This window comes from Ictidomys tridecemlineatus, chromosome 4 (genome assembly GCF_052094955.1).
Source record: "Ictidomys tridecemlineatus isolate mIctTri1 chromosome 4, mIctTri1.hap1, whole genome shotgun sequence".
In the NCBI taxonomy this organism is placed as follows: Eukaryota; Metazoa; Chordata; class Mammalia; order Rodentia; family Sciuridae; genus Ictidomys; species Ictidomys tridecemlineatus.
In genome coordinates this window covers 56,128,075-56,142,610 of record NC_135480.1, presented here as the reverse complement: position 1 = coordinate 56,142,610, position 14,536 = coordinate 56,128,075, and the positions used below count along the sequence as shown (strand labels likewise).

Sequence of the window (14,536 nt, the reverse complement as noted above, 5' to 3'; positions counted from 1 at the left end):
GGGGTGATTGGTTACTACAAGAGGTGGATTCCTTTGAATTGATTGGTTTAATCCGTGAGAGGTGTAGGTGCTAAACTACATGGTTTCCTAACATGTCATCAATCACTGAGACTACTGCGGGGGTCATCTGCCATCCCAGGTATTTTCCCTGTCTCATGCTGATTGCTAGAGGGTTGGTGTGGGTCCTCACCTAGCCTGAGTCAGGGATACTGCATATCTCTCCTGTTATTTGCAGACAAACAACTTAGCAGGGTGGCTATGTGCCTAAGAGTGCTCTGTGGGTTTTTCCAAGGACAAGGGTCAAGCCCGCCCCCTCCCTCTGGACAGGCCTTGAGGTAGAAGCTGTTTTCAAAAATGGAGTTACATCAGTTTCTCATGACCAGGCCAGGGATGGGCCAAATGGGCAGGGGAAGGGCCAAATGGTGGAGTGATCAAGGAAGGTAGCAGGCCAGGAGGCATTAATTACAGCTCCTATGTCTGGAGCTGCCACGTGGGAATCAAGTGCCCCTTAGCTTTGAGCAATGGGAGTGTTGAGATGTGGCAAGCCAGCTGTGGCATGTGTGTGTGTGTGTGAACTGTGAGCATTGAGCATATAGAGTGGACAGAACCCACGTTGCCTCTCTGTTTGGGCTGGCGACTTATGGGTCTTTTCACTGGCTCTGCCTATGATTCCCACATAGCCCAAGAGATGGCGATGGCCTTCCTAGATGTCAGTCAACCTGCTGACAAAAAGAGATCTGGAACCTAGACTCAACCTCCTGAAACCTGACCTCTTGCCTCATTTGAATAGCTTCTCCTCAATAAAAGAGTTCAGCAGTCATTCACTTTCTTGCCTGCCTTGTCCCCCCTTGTGGGAGCTGCAGCTGAGAAGCAGTCACTGAATCCAAAGAAAAGGTACTTTCTGTGTCTGTGTGTTTAGTTCCCAAATTCACTTGGAGTAACCCTGATTGGTTTAGTCATGTGATGCAACACTCTTACAATTTCCTGCAGGGAGGGATAATTCTGGGACATGTTACCTTAGCAAAAGGTTGGGTCAGGAGCAGAAGGAAAGGCTTTGGAAAGAGGAGGGAAAGGACAGCATTTGATTTTCTTTCCAACCAGCCCCCACCTTCCTGATCAGACATAATTATTTATTATCTATATTGACTGTGTTTTTGTTTCCCAGATTCAGTATGGTAGAGCAAAGTTGTTCACCTTAGGGTGACCAGGAAACAAGTAGGAGTTATATTCCCAGGGACATACTTCCTTCTACTATCCCCTATATCCTACAGTTTCCATCACCTCCCAATACTGTGTTAAATTACAAACCCATCAGCGGATTAATCCAGTGATGAATTTAGAGGCTTCATGACTAAAATATCTCTGAATGGGCTGGGGTTGTGGCTCAGTGGTAGAGCACTCGCCTAGCACATGCAAGGCCCTGAGTTCAATTCTCAGCATCATACAAAAATAAATAAATAAAATAAAGGTATTGTGTCCAATTACAACTTTAAAAAATTAAAAAATTTTTAAAAATCTCTGAAAACTGTTTCACTGAGAACCAAGTAAATCAGAGTTTTGAGGTAATACTAAATTCCCTGCTATGCCAATTTCCTCTTGGGTTCTGCAGCGCAACCTGCAATGCAAAAAAAAAAAAAAAAAAAAAAAGAAAAGAAAAAGTAAAAAAGAAAGACAACCAGCTTCAATTTAAACCAATTAAAGCAAGCTTATATTGTGTCAAAGAGAGCAGGCCAGCTACTGTCCCACCTGAATTCCAGGCCGGAGAACAGTAACAACTGTTATGCTCGAATTCGGGACCCCCAAAAGACCACCAGAGACCAAGATTGATGTAAACAGCAAAACAGAAAAATCAAACAATAACTCTTAACATTGATTCAAATCCCCAGGACTTTGGTAAGTTAATTTTTGCCATGTTCATATTCTTTAGAAGTATGCTTAAAAAGCTCATTTATAATGCATTTACATACATTTAAAGGGGTCTGCTTTTGTTGAGTCTATGGATTTGACCTCATGTCTATATCTTGTCTCTTTTTATGAGTCTTGATCCATAAAGCCTAAGCTTTGCTCAGGGAATTCTTGTCAAATACACTGAAAACAGAGGCAAAAAGAATATTTATGTGGAAGGGGAACTAGCCCAGTAGACTTTGTTCTAGTATCTTGCTTTGATATTAAAAGAGTGAGAAGATCATGTTTGATATTTTCTTTCTCTAGACACTTTATTTTCCTCAGCTCCAAACCTTGTATGGGGAGCATAGCAAACAACTGGTTTGAAACACACCTCTTTCATTGACAATGTGTTGAAGTTATTCATAGATCTTTCTCCCTATTTCAATAGTTATTCTTTATAACTAAAGTTGCTTTCTAAGATATTTTTTGTTTGACACACCCTCAATACAACTAGAATCAGGATTTCAGATGTGGTGGAGAATTTTTCATTTTTAACAAACACCTTGGTGTATAATCTATTAGATAAATACATCAGTACAATCTATTGGGTAAGTCCAGAGTCACATCATTTGGCTTCTGTCTCAGGTCTATTTGTCAGTGGTTCACTCATTAATTTTCATGATCAGAGACAGAGTAACAAACATCATAAAATTTCTTTTCACAGAAAATTAAAATAATTGTGTGTCATAGATGGAATCCTGGGAATTAGAAATATGAACCTTTCACTTCAAATAGGTGATGCCATCACTCCCTCACAAAGAAAATGTACCTGACTCATTCACACCCTTTATCTTGCCTCAGTGATAAGGCTTTTTTTGTTGATAAGGATGTTGTCCTACAAATGTTAGATACTATTTTTCTCTTCTTGCCATAAACTTTTGCAAGCTGAAATTTCTTATCTCCATTCTCCCCAGCACAAACTGCTAATCTCAATGCTTCAATAGAGTCAAAACAATTTATTTTACTGCACAAGACTAAACTTATATCTAATAAAAAGGAATAAAGAGAGGAATGGGAAAGGGAAATAATGCATATATGGGCATAAAAATTATAATGGGATAATAGGCAATTGTGCTTATCTTCAAAAATTCCTCCAATCTCTTAGAATTATTTCCTAATATCAATGTCTTCCTGTTTCTACTTACATTTTTGTGATTATGTTGCATTTGTTGTACAGATTGACTACCTCTTATATGAAATGCTTGGGACCAGAAATGTTACAGATTTGTAAATTTTTTTGGACTTTGAAATATATTTTCATCACACACAAACATACACACACACACAATTTCAACTGTGAATAAGCCTATTACTTTTAATATACTGTATTCCTTTGGTACTCCAAAACCATGAAAAAAAACCCTACATATATGTACTGTATGTATGTATATTTTGGGGTTGAAACAAAACTTAAACACAAAATTTATTTATATTTTATACATACCTGAAATACATAGACTGATAATTTTGTACAATATTTTTAGTGCACCTGCATTTTTTTAGTACAATCCTTCAGATGAAGTCAAATGTGTTATTTTCCATTTGCAGTATCATGTCAGTCCTCAAAAAGTTTTAGATTTGGCTGGGGTTGTGGCTCAGTGGTAAAACGCTTGCCTAGCATGTGTGAGGCACTGGGTTTGATTCTCAGCACTGCATATAAGTGAACAAAATAAAGGTCCAAATAAAATAACATCAACCTTGTTTTAACAAAAAGTTTTAGACTATGATAAATTTTAGATTTTCAGGTTAGGAGTGCACAACTTGTTTTTTCTATTCAAAACCTAATAATTATGTATCAATAAAATAATGCACACAAATAAATTACTACAAAAATGAAAATAATTACTGGGCACAGTGATGCATACCTGTAGTCTCTATTATTTAGGAGGCTAAAGCAGGAGGACTGTACATCTAAATCCAGCCTCAGCAGTTTAGCAAGACCCTAAGCAACCTAGCAAGACCCTGTCTCAAAATAAAAAGTAAATTTTTAAAAAATGAGATAGGGATGTGGCTCAGTGGTTAAGCACCCCTAGGTTCAATCCCTGGTATGAATAAATAAAAATAAATTAAATAAAAATTTAAATAAAAGTTCACAGAAAGTGACTATATTTTTCTTTACTGGGGGTTCACAGTGAAATGTGTTCCCTTCTTTCCCAGCTAAAGCATCTATGCCTGAGAAGACATCAGGGAACACAAGGGCCCAGATTTGCTGATATATGTGGGAAAATCTTCTTTACTCTTGGCATTTATCTTAGAGATATGAGTGATAGAAAAGCTAACCAGTAACTAGAAGCAGAAAGGAAACAGAGAAAAGTAGAGGCATTTCAAAAATTTAACCCAGATTCCCTAGTTGGGAAGGAGAAACAGGACAGCACAAATAGAAGGTAAAGGAGAGTGCCAACTGGTAGCACTAAATGCAGAAGAAACCCATGGTTCTTACAAATTTCAAAATCCAGATTAGGTCTGAAAGCAGCCCCTGAAAGCTTATATGACAAGCTATGTTGAGAACTGCAAAGCTAGTTATGGAGAAGATACCCCCAATGCATCATTTGGTAAACAATTATCATGCCATGGGCCATCTTGAGAAAGGCAACTCAGGTTCAGGAGATATGGAGTAGCCATAGCTTGGGGGCTCTGGCATTCACTTAGCAGTGAATGGGTAGGAGGTGACCACATGACATCTGTGGAGTATGGGAAGGTCCATCACAGATTTTCTGAGAGTTTTAAGCAGAAGGAGCATGAACTGGGGAGAGCCCAGTGGCCCATGTTCCAGCCTTGTGTTTATTCCCATAAGGGCTGAGTTTGAGAGCACCCCGAGGGAGGTTGGCAGACTGCTGGGTTCTAAGATTCTCCTTTCCCTAGCACAGATTTGCTTGGTTTACTTGCTTCCTTCATACTCAAAGGAATTCAGATGAAATGCAGCTGTGGCTTCAACATTTGCCACACACAGGAGCACACAGACTAAAGCTCTCTGGAGTGAGTAGGAGCCATTGAGATGGTCCATACATTCAGCTGTTGAGAGGGGCTGGTGAGAGGGCTTATGAGCAGCTAGGACTATCCCCAATTCCTTGGGTGTGTGTATAGGGGCTTCTGGAGTGAACATTTCCCTGATGTGTATGCATTGCCTTTTTTTTCTAATCTTTTTTTTTTAAGAGAGAGTGAGAGAGGAGAGAGAGAGAGAGAGAGAGAGAGAGAGAGAGAGAGAGAGAGAATTTTTAATATTTATTTTTTAGTTCTCGGCGGACACAACATCTTTGTTGGTATGTGGTGCTGAGGATCGAACCAGGGCCGCATTCATGCCAGGCAAGCATGCTACCGCTTGAGCCACATCCCCAGCCCCGTATGCATTGCCTTAACCAGCCCTTATGAGTAAGAGGGCAGGACTCAGCCTGCAAACTACCCTAACAGGTTCCACTGGGGGCTAAGAATGAATACTGATTGGAGCTGCAATGCAATCTACCCCCCACATCAATACCTGGTGGAATTCAAAATTAGAAGTCCTAGAAAGAAGTTTCTCCAAAACCTTAGCAAAGAGAAATGTCTCATTCTTTTTTTTTCTATTTTCCTCACTATCTTTCTTTTAATTTTTAAAATTTTCATCTAATTTTGGTATACTTAAATCCTTTAATTGGATTTCTTTCCTCCCTCTCTTTTCTCCCCTACCCCTCTCTGAGATACACTCCCAGCCATTTCCTTTTGTACTTTGAAACAGGGTCTTGCTAAGTTTTCCAGGCTGGGCTTGAAGTTGCAGTCTTCCAGCCTCAGTCTTTCAAGTAGCTGAGATTATTTGTGTACACCATCACATCTGGCTCCTCAAATGTCAGAGTGCCCAATTTTATGAAATAAACACTATAGAACATAAAAGGAGTGATAACCCCCCAATACAAGAATAGTGAATGAATGCATTATCCAACTCTGACCAATAGACAGACCATCCAGGAAAAAAAAATAACAAAAAACAACAAAATCAAATGGATTTAATACACATCTACATACTATTGTAATGGGTTCAGAATACACATTCTTTTAATCAACACCCAGAACTGTCTCCAAAATATATCACATTTTAGGCCGAAAGCAAATATTAACAAATACAAAAAAACCCTAAAATAATTTCTTATAATTTATCAAATCAAGCCTGGGGATGTAGTTCATGATAGAGCGCTTGCTTTGCATATGTGAGGCACTGGGTTAGATCCTCAATACCATATAAAAATAAATAAATAAAATAAAGATATTGTGTCCATCTAGAACTAAATTTTTTTAAATAAATAATTTTTCAAACCATAACCACATGAAACAAGAAATCTATAGCAAGAGAAACTGCAGAAATTATACAAACATCAGAACAAACACTTTTGAAAATAGGTAGATCATTGAAGAAATGAGTGGACAAATTGGAAAATATTTAGAATCAAATACAAATGAAAACATCATCTACCAGGACCTTTGGGACATAGCAAGAGTAATTATAAGAGGGAAGTTTATAGCTGTGAGTTTCTCTATCAGAAAAACAAAGATCTCAAATTAATAAACTAATGATCCATCTCAAGTTCTTAGAGCAAAAGCAAGCCAAACCCCAAATCAAGTAGAAAAAATTGAATAATAAAAATCAGAACAAAAATAGAGACTAAAGAACAGCATAAGGGATCATTGAAACAAAAAAATAAGTTGTTTTGAAACTATGAACAAAATTGACAAATCCTTAGCCAAAGAGAGAGAAATCCCCCCAAAATAAAATTAGAGATGAAAAATAGAATACTAAAATAGACATCACTGAAATCTGGAGGATCATTAGGGACTATACCAAAAATTATTTTAAATAAAATGCAAAATCTGAAAGATATTGACAAATTTCTAGACATATATGACCAACTAAAATTAAACAAAGAGGATATAAAATGCCTAAATAGATCCAGTGAAATTGAAGCGGTCTGTAGTACATCAGTATTAAACAGATTTAGTTATGATGCTTGTTATTTTCTTTTGGCTGTATTTATGAATAACATTGATCTCAATTCTAATAAATTTTCCATGGATGTTACAAATAAATAGTACATATCTGGAGAAGTAGGGGTATTCCTTGATTGATGGGAGATGGTTTGGAGTGATCTATTAGAGGGTTGCCTAATCATGAAAGGCCCTGCTGGAACCCAGTAATCCTGATAGAAGAGCATGCATGAAGTTCCAGTGAGAACTTACCTGTGTTCAAATCGAAAAAGGATGAGAGACTTTGGAGGATGTAGGCCCAGATAACTGAAGTGACTAGTCTCATTATCTCCTCAGATGAGATGGTTTAACCATTCACAGAAGTGTGGATAGCATAGAATTCAGAGGCCCCAAATATATTGCTGTGTGTAAAAGTGAAGAGGTCAGAGAAGAATCTGAACATTTCAAGAATACAGCTTTCCAATCAGTTTGATGAAAATGAGTTATAGATGTGCTGATAGATATTGATCCTCTGACCCTTAGAATAATAGAACAGGACCAAGAGTAGTCAGTATTCAGGGTGTTCATCTTTAACTGCAAGCAATTTCTGAGTGGATCCTGTAAGAATATCCCTTACAAAATAAAATTTGGCATCTCTCCAATAGTACTGCAGATGATTAGTATTATAAGAAGCATTTGTCCTTCACTTCTTCATCAAATCGACACAGAAGACCAGAGAGATAGTATAGATATGAACAGTTACTTCACCAGTCAACTGTACATCCTGGATAAAGAACTCCACATTGCTGATGAAATTTGCATTGTAGGTGCCCCAGAATACATGTTCATGCTCCAGGTATCAGTAAAGCTGCCATAGAAAGTTAAACACTGCCCTGGACCATGGAACCACTGTGGATCTGCACATGTTCATCCTTCCATTCCTTGATCCCCAGCTGCTTCACACTTATGCCTCAGATTTCATTACCAACATGGATGTACCCTGGCCACTGGTGCCATTACTTTCCTGGACTCTAGAGACATAGTCTGTCTTCAATGTCTTATGTTTATGGCCTATTAAAAATATTTATAGTTATAATAATTTTTTGTTAGATGATGCATAATGAAAAGATGCAAAATGTAACAACAAAACAAAATGTTGGGAGGCATGTTCAGTAAAAAGGTAGAGATTTTGTGTGATGAAAGTTAAGTCGTTATCAGTTTAAAAATAGTCATTTATGAATATAAAATGTTTGTGCAAAATTTCTAGTAACCTAAAAATAAGAACTTGTACTAGAAACACTAAACATGAAAAAGCAAGGAATCAAAGCACTGCAATACATTATAGATAATCTGTAGTGGTATTTATTTCCAAATGACAATGGAAGACAACAAAAAATAAGATGAACAGGATCTGTAGAACAACCAGAAAAAATTTACAAATGGATGAAGAAAGTCCTCATCTTCAATAATTATTTTCAATATAAATAGGTTAAATTTCTCAATCAAAAGACACAGAATAGCTAAATGGTCAAAACAAACAAGACTTTATCATATGTTGACTATAATTTTACTAACTCCAATTTTAAGGGCACACATTGATTGAAAGTGAAGAGATAGAAAAATATATGCCATAAAAATGGAAACCAGGGCTGGGGTCCTGGCTCAGTGGTAGAGTGCTTGTGTAGCATGTGTGAGGTAATGGGTTCAATCCCCAACACCACATAAAAAAAACCTAAATAAACAAAATAAAAGTATTGTGTCCATCTACAATTAAAAATAGTTTTAAAAAACAGAAACCAAACAATAGCAAGGGTAACTTTTTAATTATTAACTAAAACATAGTCCTTTAGACAAAAATGTAAAATGGCACACAGAGACTAATTACACAGTATTAAAGATGTTCATTCAACAAGAAAACATACCAGTGTAACTCCATATTGTGTACAACCACAGAATGCAATCCTAATTGGACTGGGTTGCACTCCTGTATGTATAATATGTCAAAATATGCTCTACTGTCATGCATATCTAAAGCTAATGAAAAAAGAAAACATCACAACTATAAATATGAATACACACAACTTTGATGTACCTGAATATAGAAAGCAAATATTAATAGATCTGAAGGTAGGTTAAAATAATGAATGTCAGGAGAAGCTAAAAAGTGTAGATAAATTAGAAATTACCACAATCTGCAATGCATCATAATCTATATAAATATAAAATACAGCAAATTTATCTGGCATGGTATAAAAACAAATACAAAATGGGAAGGACATGTAAACACAAGGTCAATAAAGTAAAAATAAAACATAGATGGTATGTAAACCAAACTAATTAAAACATGAAATGTATTTTCCAAATGGTGGATTAAAATAGTGTGTTTATCATTCTTAAAATTTTAGCAGATAATAGTTCATTGATTAATTTATTCAATATACCTGCTGACCCAGACAGAATACATCTCTCTTCTACCATTTTATAATGACTAATTGAAAGCATATACAGGAAAGTAGGGAGCTGAAATTCTAAGCCTTGGTTCTTGTGTTCTGACAAAAGAAAATTTAATGTCAGACACCAAAAGCCATGCAAGAGAACTTTATTATAAGTGACAGTAGAATAGAAGTGAGGTGAAAATAAAGTAAGAGCAAAGTAAGGCTCAAGCAGAGAGCACTCTCAAGAGAGAGATGACACAGAGGACAATGCCGTCTCCAAATTTATTACTTTTTGACATTTACCAGGAGAACTGGGGACCACCTTCTGTACTCTTTGCCAATCAGGTATTCAACTCCTCTTTTGTATCGAACAGTGAAGTTTTTTACCTTAGTTGGTACTCTACAGAACTGTTATGGTGGCCAACCTATTTAGGGAGAGTTTTATCTACAAGTCAATCCCATGTTAATATAGACATTAGGGTCAGTAGTCAGTCAGAAGTCACCTTAGTGTGCCTGTGCCACTAAATAACACCCAGTTCTGAGATAGTAGGAGACATGTGGCACCATAATTTCTAGATCTATATTGACCTTTATGGGTCCTGTCAAGAATCAGTCTTATAAATCCTTTTTTCCTGAGGTATCCCACACCCTTCATCCTCATTATCACTTTTACTTTTGTTTGTTTATCCTTAAGGATTTTGTATCATGCTTTTCCACAGGTAAATCTGCTAAAAATTATGTACTCATCTGCCTTGGTAGTAACTTAAAAAACATCAAGAATACTTAAAGCAAACCTGTCCTTGCCCATGCATTTCAATACTCATTGCTAGCTACTACCTAACAATACTACTTTTCAAGATCTTGCATCCACTTTCTCAAAATTGAAATAAAGGTAGATATTTTGGGAAACTGGGAAAAATTCTTTATATTCTGGTCAAGTACCATCTAAGCAAAACATTTGGTCTCTTGTCAATACCAGTGCTTCCTTTACTTAAAAAGGAATGGGATTTAATAAACAGTCACTAGTTTTCCTAAATCTGGCCATTATTTCATCAAAAATATTCTATTTAGAAGTTCCAACAATGGAAGTGAATTAAAGCATGAAATTATATACATAATATATCATAGGATATATATATATGTGTGTGTGTGTGTGTGTGTGTGTGTGTGTATCTATCTATATACATATCAATATCTATCTATGAATATATATATTTGTTTCTCTATGCCATGACAATTAATGCATATCCTACTTTATACTCTTTCAAATAGAACCTGAAGAAAGCTTGCCAATCATTTCATTACATTTTTCAAAATTTATTTTTAGTTGTAGTTGGACACAATACCTTTATTTTATCTCTTTATTTTTATGTGGTGCTGAGGATTGAAACCAGTGCCTTGAACATGGTACGTGAGTGCTCTACCACTGAACCACAACCTAGCCCCTTGATTAAACTTGATTAAACAAATAAAATAACATTATTAAGACCAATTAATTAATTATAAAAGTAGCCAGTCCCCAGCCATTCTCAAATAAATGAACAAGCCATAACCTTCACATTTTACACAACAAATCTCTTTTTTCACCTCTCCCTAAAGGGAGAGAGTTTTTAAAATAAATAAGTCAAAATAGAATAACCTCAACAACAGAACTCTGAAAACAGATAATAATTGATTACTTCTTAAAATTTTCTTCATAAACAATAAATTACAACTATTTTACTAATAAATATCTCAGAGTTTTGACTACTTCACCTACTGCCTTATAAAACAAAGCATTTCATGAAAACCTGATCGACAGGGGGATTTTCTTTGATCTCTGGTTAAATCATTATTCTGAGTGAGTGTGTTTACAATTGTAGCCTCTCCTCTAATGAAGGTGCTTTTTGTGGTTAAAGCAAATAACGAAAGAAGGAAGGTCTCTTCAGCAAAGAGAATCTCTCAAGGGCTCAGCCCCTCGAGATGGTTTTTCTAACAGCATCTTTGACCTCCTTGTTCCTCAGACAATAGATGATAGGGTTAAGCCTGAGAGTGCATATATGGCTGAGATCAATTTGTTAGAGTTAAAAGAAGCAATGGCCCAAGGTTGGACATACATGAAGATCACTGCTGTGTAGAAGATGACCACCACTGTAAGGTGAGATGCACAGGTGGAGAAGGCCTTCCGCTGCCCAGTGGCTGAGGGTATGTGCAGGATGGTAGAGACAATGAAGGCATAGGAAAGGACAGTAGCAGAGAGAGGAAACACAAGGATGATGATGGCAAGCACAAAGTCTACTCTCTCAGCCATAGATAAGTCCATGCAGGTTAGTTTGAGGATAGGTGACACATCAAAGAAAAAATGGTTCAAGATATTATTGCCACAGAATGCAACTTGGGAGATAAAGTACACCTTTGCCATGGAGATGGGGAAGCCACTTACCCAGGAACCCCAATGGTCAGTTGAACACAAAACTCTGGGGTCATCATGACTGGATAGCGAAGAGGCCAACATATGGCCACATAACGGTCATAGGCCATGGCAACCAAAAGCACACATTCAGTGCAGGCAAGTGAGATGAAGAAATAGAGCTGAGTCATGCATCCCAAAAAGGAGATGGTATTGGGATGAAGTAGAAATCCAACCAGCATCTTGAGGACTGTGACAGATATATACCAGGCCTCCAGAAAGGACATGGTGCCCAGAAAATAGTACATGGGCTTGTGCAGAGACCCAGTGGCCCATACAGTGAGGATGATGACCGAATTCTCCAACAGAACAAAGAGGTAAGTGATGAGGAAAAGGAAAAAGAGCAAAATCTGCAGCCAAGGGGCAGTAGGGAATCCCACCAGGATGAATTCACTAATATGAGTGATGTTTCCTTTCCACATAGCTAGATCATCCTGAGGCAAAGATTGATTGATAATAACACCAAACTGAAGAGTAGGATCTGCACTGCCAGCAAGGGACCCTCAGACTACAGATACTTTAATTTTAAACTTTAGAGCCATCATCTAGCCCAAGGTATGATTTAAGAAGTGGTAAGTTCTCCAGAAAATCAAAATCAAATACCTGAAAACACCCCAAAGAACATCAAAGCAGAATTAACAGGATTTAGACCTTAGGATCAGGATTAGAAAGAACTCTTCATGTAGTACTCGGAGAAAATACTTTCTTTGTCCACATATTCACTGATTTCAGAGGCAGCTTCAAGGTAGGAGATTATAGTGAATGAAATCAGTGCCAAAGATGGTTCAGAGGGCAGGACAGGGAACCAGAGAAGTTTAAAACCTGGAGAAAATAAAAACAACATGTTAACTTGAAAAAAAATAGAAAAAAAGCCCAAGAATACTTAAATCTGGTATATTCCTCAGTTGTGTCTTTTGAATACTCTGGCAATGATTCTCTGCCTATGTTTAGGGCCATGTTTTTTTAAAAATTGAATGAATAAAGCTCTACCATTTTAGAATGATTTAACACTGTAAACTATTTGATTGTTTGAGTTGGTGCTGGCATCAACAAACCTATTGTGCTGGCAATCGTATAACAATATAGCACATACAATTATGTATAGTATGTAACACTTGATAATGATAAATGACTATATTCATGACTTGTATAAAAACATTGTATAAAAACACATTTTGATGTTGCAAGATCCCTACTAATACATACAATAGTACATGTGTATATATAACTATTATATGTATATATACATATATATTACTACAGTAACTATTTAATATATGTGTGTCTGCATATATAAGTATGGCTTCAGTAGTCCCCTTATTTATCCAAAGGGAATACATTTTAAAGTCCCCAGTGGATATCTGAAAGCATATACAGTACCAACATCTCTATATATTATTTTTTCTATTTGTATATATCCATGATAAAATTTAATTTATAATTAAGAAATTAACACAGCAAGAGATTAACAATGATATCTAATAATAAAATAAAAAATTATAACAATATAGTAAAAAAAATTATGTGAATGAAGTATCATTCTCTCTCAAAATTTCTTATTATATTATAGATTTTAGCATCTTTGGTATTTTTTTCTTTCCTTATTAAGAACTCCTCATATCAAAAGAATTACTCTCTGGCTTCTGTTTTTCATATCATAATTGCCAGTATCACTAGATTTGTACTTTGGGGTCAAAGTTATCTAAAATAAGGATTATTTGAACATTAGCATTGCAACAATAAATATGATAACCAGGATGGCTGTTAAGTGTTTAATGGAGACAGGTGGTATGCACAGTATGGAAATGTAGAAGGGGTGATTCATGTCCCAAGCAGTACAAAGCATGACAGGGAAAGATTTTATCATGATACTAAAAAAGAAATACATTTTAAAACTTATGAACTATTTGTTTCTAGAATTTTCCATTAATATTCTTTGGTTTTAGTGGACTGTGGTTGACACAGGTAACTAAAAGCACAGTAAGCAAAATCACATATAAGGGGAAACTACTATATATACATAGTGTGAGTGTGTCACACATCTTAGTTCATATTACCGTCCTAATTTGTGTAATTCATGCATATTCTTCCAAAACTGGCTCAAATTTTTATGTTTAATGTGGGAATCACCCAATTGTTCATCAATTGATGAACAAATACATAAGTATGTGGTATACCAATACAATGGAATATTATTTGTCAATAATGAAGAACTGATACTTGCTACCATGTGGATAAAACATGAAAACATTATGCTCAGTGAAAGAAGTCAGATACTAAAGGTCAATGATTTTTTTTTCATTGAATTCTACAGCTGGAGTTCCTTAGGTTGGATGGCCAGGATAGGCTAACCTAGAGAGAGAAAGGAGATGGTCAAGGTCTAGAGGGAATATGGCTGGCTGGAGGATGAAAGTGCTCTTTGGGGTGGGTGATGAAAATGTTCTAAACTGATGATGGTGATAAATATACAACTTTGAATATTCTGGAAGCCATTGAATTTTGTTTTAAATAGGTGACTTGAAGAGTATGTAAATTATATCTCAATAAAGCTGTTTCTAAAAAGCAAAAAAAAAAAAAAAGAAAGAAAGAAAGAAAGAAAAAAAAAAAAAGCATTACTTGATGAATTCTATATGCTCCTTGACCGAGAAACTTCTTAATATATACACTGCTTGAAGACAAGTTGCATTTAAGGAGTTGCCTTAGATGTAAGGCAACTTAAGATGCCCAACAACTCAGAAGGGTCCTGGGCTTCCAGGACTCAACAGGAACTAAGGAG

At 36.2% G+C, this 14,536-nt stretch overlaps 1 pseudogene; it reads right to left on the bottom strand.

The window, feature by feature from the left end:
- LOC144376664 (olfactory receptor 6B9-like) overlaps window positions 1–12,182 on the bottom strand; it is a 32,632-nt pseudogene extending 20,450 nt beyond the window's left edge.
- Window positions 12,183–14,536: the final 2,354 nt, after the last annotated feature.